This window comes from Phyllostomus discolor, chromosome 5 (genome assembly GCF_004126475.2).
Source record: "Phyllostomus discolor isolate MPI-MPIP mPhyDis1 chromosome 5, mPhyDis1.pri.v3, whole genome shotgun sequence".
In the NCBI taxonomy this organism is placed as follows: Eukaryota; Metazoa; Chordata; class Mammalia; order Chiroptera; family Phyllostomidae; genus Phyllostomus; species Phyllostomus discolor.
The window spans coordinates 31030174-31040687 of NC_040907.2; positions in this window are offsets into that span (position 1 = coordinate 31030174).

Consider the following 10514-nt stretch of genomic DNA (forward strand, 5'->3'; position numbering starts at 1 on the left):
CCAGTGAGGGATGTCCATTACGGCAGGGGAGTCTCCAAAGAACTCACAAAAACACCCCATGACAGAGAGAGTCAGATTCAAATGCCTGCAGACTGTGTTTTGTAACTTGAAGAGCCCAGAAGACTTTTTATTACCTAAGAGTAATCAGAAAAGTTATGGGCCTACCCAAAATTTTATCCAGAAGCAAGGGAAGAACTAACTCTGAAGCATAAATTCAAGGGGTAAGTGGAAAACCAAAAATAATGAATAATGCTGCTTTAAAGTGACCTCCAAAATGTTGTGCTTTTTCAAAGTATTGGTTACATTTGGAATACAACATAGCAGGTAAAAAGCCTAAACTAGAGGAATGTACATCAACACATAAATCTTGAAACTAGAATGTTGAATAAAAACAGCAAGTTGGAGGAGGGTAAATGGAATATGATAAGACTCACACAAAATTTGAATATGTGTGAAATACACCACATACCATTTCGGTATACAGTCGTGCCTCCTTATCCACAGGGGAAACCGCGAGGCTGATGTGGCCCCCAGTGAAAATGAGTCTGACACCCCTGTCTTAGGGGAACCCACCCTAAGACAGAGGGCCTTCCTGGTGGAGCTTCACAAAGCCTCCCCTCAGGCCCCAGACACAATTCATGCCACTTCCTCTCCACTCCCTTTTCTCCAGCTCCTTCTTGGCTCTGCCACACTACCCTGGAGCCTTTCCAGCTGCAGGCCTGGCTAGCCCACTGTGAACAGCTAGGGGTCGACCCCTGTTCTTTGCCCTTCTTACACCACACCACAGCAGAGCTGCTCATCGAACGTCTGCTGGACGGGCTGAGGTGTTGAAAGTCCATCTTACATTTTAATTGATTGATCCTCTCCACCTCCCAAACCATGTACATGCATACCTAGGAGTTATTGCAGGTTAGGTTCCCAACAACCTCAATAAAGCAAGTCTCTCAATAAAGCAAGTCATAATCTTTTTGCTGGCAGAGGGTCTAGCCTTCAATTTGTAAAAACTGAAACATCTGTGAAGTTCAATAAAGCCCAGAGTAATGAAATGAGGTACACCCGTGTTACTCTTAAGCTGAGAACTGTTTACAGGTGCTAAAATCAAGATGCAAAGGTGGTAACAAAATTAGAATAAATTCTTCCTCCATTTGGACCAGAAATCAGCTAGAAAAAAATCCAACAATTTATTAGATTTAGACATTAATTCTGACAGTTTTCCTTTAAAAAAAAACCTGATTATGTTGGATGCTTTGACTTAGGTTGTCTAGATGAATGGAGGTAATTGTTTATTAATTTCTGCTTATTAATAATGAAAATGCATTGCTTGAAATGAACACACACAGGCTAGCCTCAACCAGCGCTCTCTAAAGAGAAACGTGTCTTACTCTTTTCAGTGAGGTGACCTCACGAGACTGCACGGATTTGGAAGCCAGCCCGCCTCTGTTCCAATCTTGGCTCCACCACCTAACAGCCAGGTGACTGGAAACAATTCACTCAACCCCTCTATTTCTAGTTACCTTAATTATAAGTTGGAGATAATAATAGTACCTATCTCATAAGGTTGCTGTTGTTGAGACCAGAATGGGGATGATCATGTTGCTGTTGTTTTGGGCTTGCAGGGCTTCTCACTGCCATCTTCCTCCTGCTCAGTCAGGGAGCATCTTACCTACCCCCCACCTTTCATCCTTGCACATCCCTCCTTCTTCTCTTAGCCAGCCACTGTGCAACCTCCTCCCTTCTCCCTCACTATTGGAGTCCAGCCCAATCCCTCTCTCCATCAAGCGACTGTGCCCTGATCCTCCACCTCTCATACCTTGGTGTCCCCGCACCATCTCTCTCCTCCAGCAGAGGATATAGGTATATGGGAGAGGTCTATTAGAAGGTTGCAGAATGGAAGCTTAAGAGGGTACAGTGGAATGACTGAGGATCAAAGCAAGGGAGGAGGGTGGTCAGTTGAGGGGATGTACAGAACAGCGGGAGAAAGGTCAGAAAGGTAGGATGACCCAGTGACTGAGATTCATCCAGAGAGTCTTGTGGAGGAAGAAGCATTACCCCTGACCCTTTCTCTCCCCAAGACAGTTCTTTTTCTCATCTTACCCTGGGACCTCAGGGGACTCCCTCATCCCCAGTGTCTGGAAGGAGTAATCGAACCAGAATCATCTGTCTCTCTCACAGATTAAGATGGTAGGTCTGTCGCTTCTGAAGAGAAGGCCTTAGGAGAGGAGCACGGCTCCTCTTGTTCCCAGCCTGGCCCCGTCTGCAGCGCCGTCTTGGCTTATCTGGGAAGTGGGAGATAAGAATACTGTGTTTCTTATCTATAAAATACTGGCTCTCTGGCCGTAGGCTTAATTTAGATTATAATCTCCTGGAATCCTGTTTGGCAGTGCTGCACAGAAACAAAGGATAAACTGTGGTGTGATAGGAATCGGTTCAATTTTCAGCTCACCAGCCATATGACTTCGAGCAAGTCATTCAGCCTCTCTGAGTCTGTTTCCTCATGAGGTCGAGTACCCACCGCAGAGGTTATAGGGAGAATTAAATGAGATGATGTGCGAAAGGCCCACAACACTATGAGAGCTGAGACTGCCTATTTGCTCGCCATTTGTAGTCCAATGCTTGGCACAGAGTATTCCCTCAATAAATATTTGCAATAACTAAATGAATGAGTAGGCACCTGACAAAATGTAGCCAGTATCCCTTTGCCTGTGCTCATTCTGGCTAATGGTAATGAAACTCTGCCCTGACATAGTCCAGGAAACAAATATCTGCTTCAAATCCAGGAATAGTGGCGCACCAGTCTAATGTGTCTGGGAAACTGCATCAGATGAGCTGGTTGGAGCTTCGTCCCCTGTACAACAAAGAGTTGCAGGTTTAATCCTCGGTTGGGGGTGTACAGAAGGCAACCAATCAATGTCTCTTTCTCAATCAAGGTTTCTCTCTCTCTCTTTCTCTCTCTCTCTCTCCCCCCCTTGCTCTAAAAATCAGTATATATATATATATATATATATATATATATATATATACTGATTTTTATATAATATATATATATATATATAAATATATATATATATCCTTGGGTAAGGATTTTTTAAAAAGGATGGGGGAGGCTTGTATGAAATGAAAGTCTCAACAATATTGATCGTCCCCATTGAGGAATTGAGTACAGTCCTTCTCAAACCTTAATGTGCCTCCACATCACCTGGGGACCTTGTTAAAAAGCAGGTTCTATTCACCCTCTTCCCATGCCACTAAACAGTGCTCATGATACCCCGGCTGATGCTCTCCAGAGCATCGACAGTGCCAATAAGGGAGGCGAACACTAGGCCGTGCTCCAAAGTCATTGCCCAGTTTCTAGCGGTGATGATGAAGCATTGTTACATTGAAGGATTCAAAGTCATTGATGTTCACAAAGCTGGGAAAGTTGTGATGAACCACATGGCATGGAGTGATCAGCCCCAGGTTTGATGTGCAGCTTGAAGATGTAGAGAAAGGGCAGAATAATCTGCTCCTGTCCCATCAGTTTGGGTTCCTTATAATGACAACTTCAGCTAACATCATGGACCACGAAGGAGCAAAAAGCAAATACAAAAGAGGAAAAAACCTTATGATTCTTTTGCAAGAGATATAATACACATACGCAAAAAAAAAATGCCTCCATTGGGGACAAAAAAGCAGGCTCTGGTTCAGGGAGGCCTGACAAGCTCCTGGTGATTGCTGACTGCTGGCTTGTGACCTCATTTGGAGAAGCAGGGGTCTAACACGGGGGTCGACAAACTTCTTTTGTAAAGGGCCAGACAGTAAATATTGTAGACTTTATGTCCTTTGTGGTCTCTGCTGTGGCTGCTCGACTCTGCCCGTCTGCAACAAGGGCGGTCATGGACAACACAAGCGAATGGGTGTGGTTGTGTCCCAATAACACCGTATTTACAAAAACCAGGGGCAGACTAGATTTGGCCTCTGGGCTGTAGTTTGCCTGCATCTGGTCTAATACATTTAAAGTCAGCATATACTTTTTGTAATGGACATCAGTGAGCTTGTCTCCTGAGCTTTCAATAACTGCTTCAGATATGGTTACTTCCCTTTCCTGCAGAGCCACCTCCCACTACCCGTAGTGGTTCCAGAGTGGAGCACCCACCGCCAGCTTCCCACAATGGGACTCTGACTCCGGACTCCAGGCGATTGGTTCTGGATGGTGGTACAACTCCAGTGGGCATCATTCACATTCTGCTCTACAGAACATTGTGCTCCAGGGATGCCCTTTGCATAAAAAAATAAGAGGAATGGCATCCTTTGTGTTGTACAGTTTTGACTGAAGAGGGCTACTCATACTTCTTCCTTAAGATTCTGAAATTGAGCCCTGGCTGGTGAGACTCAGTGGGTTGAGTACCGGCCTCCAAGCCAAAGGGTCATTGGTTTGATTCCTAGTCAGGGTGCATGCCTGGGTTGTGGACCAGGTCCCCAGTAAGGGCCATGAGAGGCAACCACACATTGATGTTTCTCTCCCTCTCTTTCTCCCTCCCTTCCCCTCTCTGAAAATAAATAAATACAATACTTATTTTTACAGATTCTGAAATTGAGTCTAAGAAATTTCTGATTCAGTCTTCCTGTCTGTCCTCTCAAACTGAGGATATATTAGTGAACATGAAGCCCCCCTATTTTTAAACTCTATCAATTGGGATGCAGAGGAAAGTAGCAGTGAGGAAGAATGAAGCAGATATTTGGAGGGAAACAATGGGGAGAAGTGGCGAGAGGGCTTCCCGGGTTGCCGCTGGCATTGCCTTGGCTCCAGGCCATTCCTGAGATCCAGCTGCATCTTTGCCCTTGCCTTCTATGGGAGAATCTGTATTCTTATATAAATTCATTTTCTTTTCATTAACTCTAGTAGAATTCTGTTGCGTGCAAACCACAGTCCTAACAGTATTAGCAAACAACAAAAGAATATCTTAGTAGAATTCAAACTTGGTAGGATTTTTTTAAAAAACAGGTGTGCAGATTAGTACAGGAGCACACATTTTTGTTTCAAACTGGATCTCCCAGACTATGGAGTATGTGCTATTTCATAAATATTAAAGTACATCTGTATTCTAATGATCTACATAGTCATAAATCATTTTGTCAGCTGTATAATAACTTTTCAACCCCTGCTTTAGTTAGAGTCAGTGGCAGAGAAAAGAAAACTACTCCCTTGGACAGAAAAGGATTTATCGCAAGGTATTAATGGCTTACAACGTTGTTACATGGGCTGAAGAAACAGACCCTGGGCTCATCTTCCAGGAACAGCTCTCCAACCCACGCTGCACAGCTGGGCTGCGAAGGAGGCCTCCGCTCCTGCCAAGCACAGGAGTCCACCCGCCTGCTGAATCAGGGTGTAATCACCAGCAGCCACTAGCTCCAGGATCATGCCATGCTTACACATCAGGAAGCTACCTGCCAAATTAGGGAGATGTCACCTACGCTTCCAGGTTCAGACCACACTGCTTCCCTCAGGACCAGCAAGTTAGATGCCTCAAACTCTCCCTCTCTTTTCCTCTCTTAACTCAGTTCACTTTCAGGTCCTGGGTGAATGCATTTGATTGAAGGAGCCTAAGTCTCATTCAGAATCCTAGCAGCAAAGGAGTCTGGAAAATGTAGTTTCAAATGTTATAGTCTCTGTATCCAGGAAGACACGCCACAGTGAGACTTGAACAGATGTTGAGTGAATCCACAGCACCGGCCACACCCCTAATTGGTCACACAGTTGTAAAACAAAAATTACATTTTTGTGAAGAAAATGCAAACATGAGCAAACAAACAATAATACAATAGTTCACTGCATTTGTCAAAATAATACCACATAATTTAGACTTTTCTCTTTTTTTTTTTTTGCCAGATAGTGTTAGTTATGTATTCATTTCTACTTAGGCATCTGGAACAGCTTTTAACATCTGAACGATTATGATGAATACAAAGATTTGCTCACTCATTCATTTCCTCAACAAACACTTTCTGAACACTTGGTGTGTCAGGTGTGGCTTCTGCCCTGCAGCTACAACAGGGAACAATGGGTGTTACATCCCACCAGCCCTTGAAAAGTTGTGTGTAGCTGAGTGATTTCAGCAGGAAGATTAATTGTATTTGCTCTTTCACTGCACATCGCCAAGGATTAGTGGGCTTCAAAGAAAGCAAGCGAGGCAGAAACTCTTCAAGATCATGGAACCACGGTGAAATTTTGGTCAAGACAGATTTTTGTTTTAAAATCTTATATGTAGATTTTTAAAGTTGACTTACGTGCCATTCCGTGCTTTAACCAAGTGTTTGTCCTTTGAGGTTAAAAAGCCGAATATTTAAAGATCATCAACCATTCCAACTACTTGTTTTTGCCTCTGTTGCCAGAAGCCCCTGAATCCTTTCAGCCTCACAGAAGACAGAGGAAATTTTCCTAGGGAATCTCTTTCCATTACCCCTTTCTCTCACCCCACCTGTCTCCTGTATCTGTAACTTCTCCCTCTGTAGCAGAGCCTGCTAGCTGTTCACCCAACCCATTTCCTCTTCTTCCTGGGTGCGCAGCAAGACTAAATTTCCCAGTGTCACTGGGTATGACCATGAGACTGATGTTCTCTGCACTGAACTGATATACACTACTTCTGGGCCAGACCCATAAAAACGTCGTATGAACATCACCCATGCTCTTTCCCTTCCGTGGCTTCATGCAGGCAAGCTTGGAATCATAGAAGCCATCTTGAAAATGGCTTCAAGGTGGAAGAAGTCTAGGTCCTGAATCACCATTTGAAGGACTGCCTCTGATTTTAAGTTATCAAGACATAGACTTGTATCATGTTTGAGCCTGTATGCAAGATTGGGATGATTTCTGTAGCAACTAGTGTTATCTTAACAAATGCATCCCTTACTGAATTTTTCCCATCAGCACTTGCACATGGGCTAGGCTCCTCCACAGAAAATGGGAAACTCTCCCTTGATTCAATATCCCCTTCCAGCTCCTACCCTATCTCTGAACAGCCAACTGTTGTCAGAAATTGTCTTCTCTTACTTTCTCTAGTTCCTCCATTCTACTCACACTTTGATCCCCCCTAACCTGGCTTCCACCCCCAGCACTTCACAAAAATTCCTCTCACCAAGGCCACTAGTAACCTCCACATCGCTGAGTCCAATGGACCGTTTCAGTGTCCATTAGATCTCTGAGGAATATCCGATTCAGCTGATCCCTCCCTGCCCCCAAAACACTTTTTCCTACTCTTTGTAGCACCACTCTCTCCTGGCTGATCTCCCGTCCCTGCATCTATTTCTTCTCTTTCTCCATTCTTGGCTCATTTTTTTTGACCTGAACTCCAAATATTTTTATTACACTTCTCACTCAAACTTCTTTTGTTATACAATTCCATCCACACCCATACCTTTAATAACTAACAAGAACTCAAATTTATGTCTCCGATTGAGACCTCCCTTATGAGCTCTGAACTCTCTGTCTACTTGCTGTATTCCCTTTACCCTTTATTCATGACACTGAAGACAGAACCGAGATTCCAGGACCAGAGAAATGAGAATGATTGCTGGTATATGCCCTGGCCAGGTAGTTCAGTTGGTTAGAACATCATCCCAGTATGCCAAGGTTGTGGGTTCGATTTCCAGTTAGGGGACATACAAGAATCAGTCAATAAACACATACATAAGTGGAACAACAAATCAATCTCTCTCTCTCAAATCAATAAATTTAAAAAATTTTACAGTCTACATATGAGTGAGATCATGCAGTACTTTTCTTTCACTGACTGGTATAATAGCATAAACAATAAAAAAATTTAATTTTTTTACATTTTAAACAGGAGTAACAAGTTGGACTGAGAGTGGAAGGAAGACTTTGAAGAAGACACTGTCTAACAGACCCTGGAGCATGTGGCCTGGGCAAATCACTCCCATTAAAGGACCAGTGGAGCAGAGATACAGTAAGAGATGCTTTGTTCCATCCTTTGCCTATAATGCCCCTCCTCTAAATCAGAGGACTGTTTCAACCTGTATGTCAGACTTGCAAAATTCCAAGAAATATTTAAATAATAGGGAATGTGTTTTAAGTCAACATTTGGGGAGAATTTTAAACATATGAAATTTGTTTTTGTTGGGTTAGGAACATAAATGTAGGGTAAGTGGAGGCAGCCTGGCTTCCTCGCCCAGGTGTGTGGGTAGCTAAGGGGAGCAGTGTTCCCACAGCCTTGGAGGGGCCTGATAACCAGTGTTCCCACAGCCTTGAGACTGGGTCAGATACACTGTTCCCATAACATGAAGTGAGCTCGCATGTGCAGAACTATGCTATGTTATGTAATGTTCTGGCATCTTGCTGGCTTTTTTTCCCCTCTGGCACTCAAACAGGAAGGGACTCCCTGCTGGGGGCGATGATGATGAGACACACAAGGGGACAGGTGCCACGCTGGGTGCCACGCTGGGGAGCGGGGGCCATGACATGAGACAGGCAGATAGACATGCAGCCTGCAGCGTGAGTGGCTCTCCCACCCGTGAATAAAGGCGTGCCCGACATCCCAGTGGCTCCATGAATATTTTTCTGTCTACACAAATACTATGAACCTGCCTGGCCTTGAACGGTGGAAACACAATAAATTTGTATTTTGTATAATTTTATTTGCTCGAGGTGATTATATTTTGTATATATGTTTTAAATTTTTTTCATTCAGAACATCAATTACAATATAATTGATTTAAATTATTTTTAAATATAAAAATGGAGCCCTGGCTGGTGTGACTCAGTGGGTTGACTGCCGGCCTGTGACCCAAAGGGTCACTGGTTCAATTCCCAGTCAGTGCACATGCCTGGGGTTCAGGCCAGGTCCCCAGTTGGGGGTGCGTGAGAGGCAACCACACACCGATGTTTCTTTCCCTTTCTTTCTCCTTCCCTTCCCCTCTTTCTGAAAATAAATAAATGAATAAAATATTTTAAAAAGAAATTGTTAAATATAAAAATGGAGCCCACAAGCTGCTACATATTAAGAATAAAGTACTGTTTCCCAGCTAGTAAAAGCAGGCAAAACTTGGCAATAATTTTAAAAAGTGGTATCAACATAGCAAATTAGATGTAATTCAGCTGTCACCCTGAGTCCTCCAGCCTGCGGGGGTTGGCTACTTTTTTTTTTTTTTAAGAGAGAGAGGGAAAGGAAGGGAGGAGAGGCAGAGAAACATTGGTGTGAGAGAGAAACATCAACTGGTTGCCTCTTGTACACAGCAAACCCACAACCTAGTCATGTGCACTGACTGGGAACCGAACCAGCTACCCTTCGCTTTGCGAGACAATGCCCAACCGAGCCAAACAGGTCAGGGCTAGTTACTTTTTAACATCCAGATGAACACTGCTCAGGCCACTGTCCCACAGAACGCAGAAGTCTGTGTCCTCCCGATGTTCTGTACATTCTCGGGGAGAACTTGTGTTCTTATCACCGAAACCCCTGTTCTCCAGCCCACAATGCTTTCTTTATTTTCCTCAGAGTTCTTCCTTGGACCTGGTCTTCCCATCTTTCCATTTCTCCCCCTCACTGCGAGTTGCCCAGGCCTGTTCCCCCAGGCTGCCCAAACTCCACATTCCTCACTTCTTACTTTCTTTGGCAGATCAGTTCTGCTCTCTTCATCTTATACTCCCCTTCCTCTCTGCCCATCCCTCATGCCTTCCCAAAAGGTCAGGGGGAGCAGCACAACATTTATATTTTTTGTAGGACAAACAAGGTTTTGTACAATTGAACAAAGAAGAGGAGCCGTGATTTTTTTTCTGAAGAGAATGTTTTCCCACAACAAAGAGAAAAGTCATTCCTTGATCATCAACAGCTGCCTCTCTTCGGTGCCTCAGCGTACACTGTGCCCTCTGTCTGGGGCAACCAGCACACTGCCCCCTACCCGCCTGGCGGCCCACACTCGTCCCAGGCACCATCACTGTCCCCTGCACCCGGTACCTGTTTGCTGACTGAATAAACAGATTAATCACATTTTCTCAACCCATCAATACAAACAGCATTCATTTCTGGAAAAAAATCTTCAGGAAAAATAGTGTAAAATTGACCCAGACCTAACCTAACAGCCTCATACTCTAAGCTACCATTACATTCAGTTTCTGCTTCTGCTGCTTCATTTCTAGAATTTTTATTGGCTCCTCTAAGTTGAAGGCCAGCCGAGACTGGACCACTTCCAAGATGGAGCATGTTGCTTGTCAGAACCCCAGCTACCTCGCTGTGATTTAGGGACACGCTCTGGTCCAGCCCTGGGAGACTAAGGGGACATCTGTGGGGGCCCTCCCTGGCATGCTGTCTTTTGGTCAACATTTGTGGGTTTTCGTTTCTGCCTCTGTAAGTGGAATATCTACAACACTGGCTATTAGCTAACAATACAATTCCTCTGACTTCTTAAAAATTCCTCTCTTGACTGTTTGGAAAGGGACTGCTTCGTCTCTATTTAACAACTCCTAAATCTCTATCACCAAACCAGACTAGTCTCAGAGCTCCACAGGTACCCATTCCACTGGCCCTGGA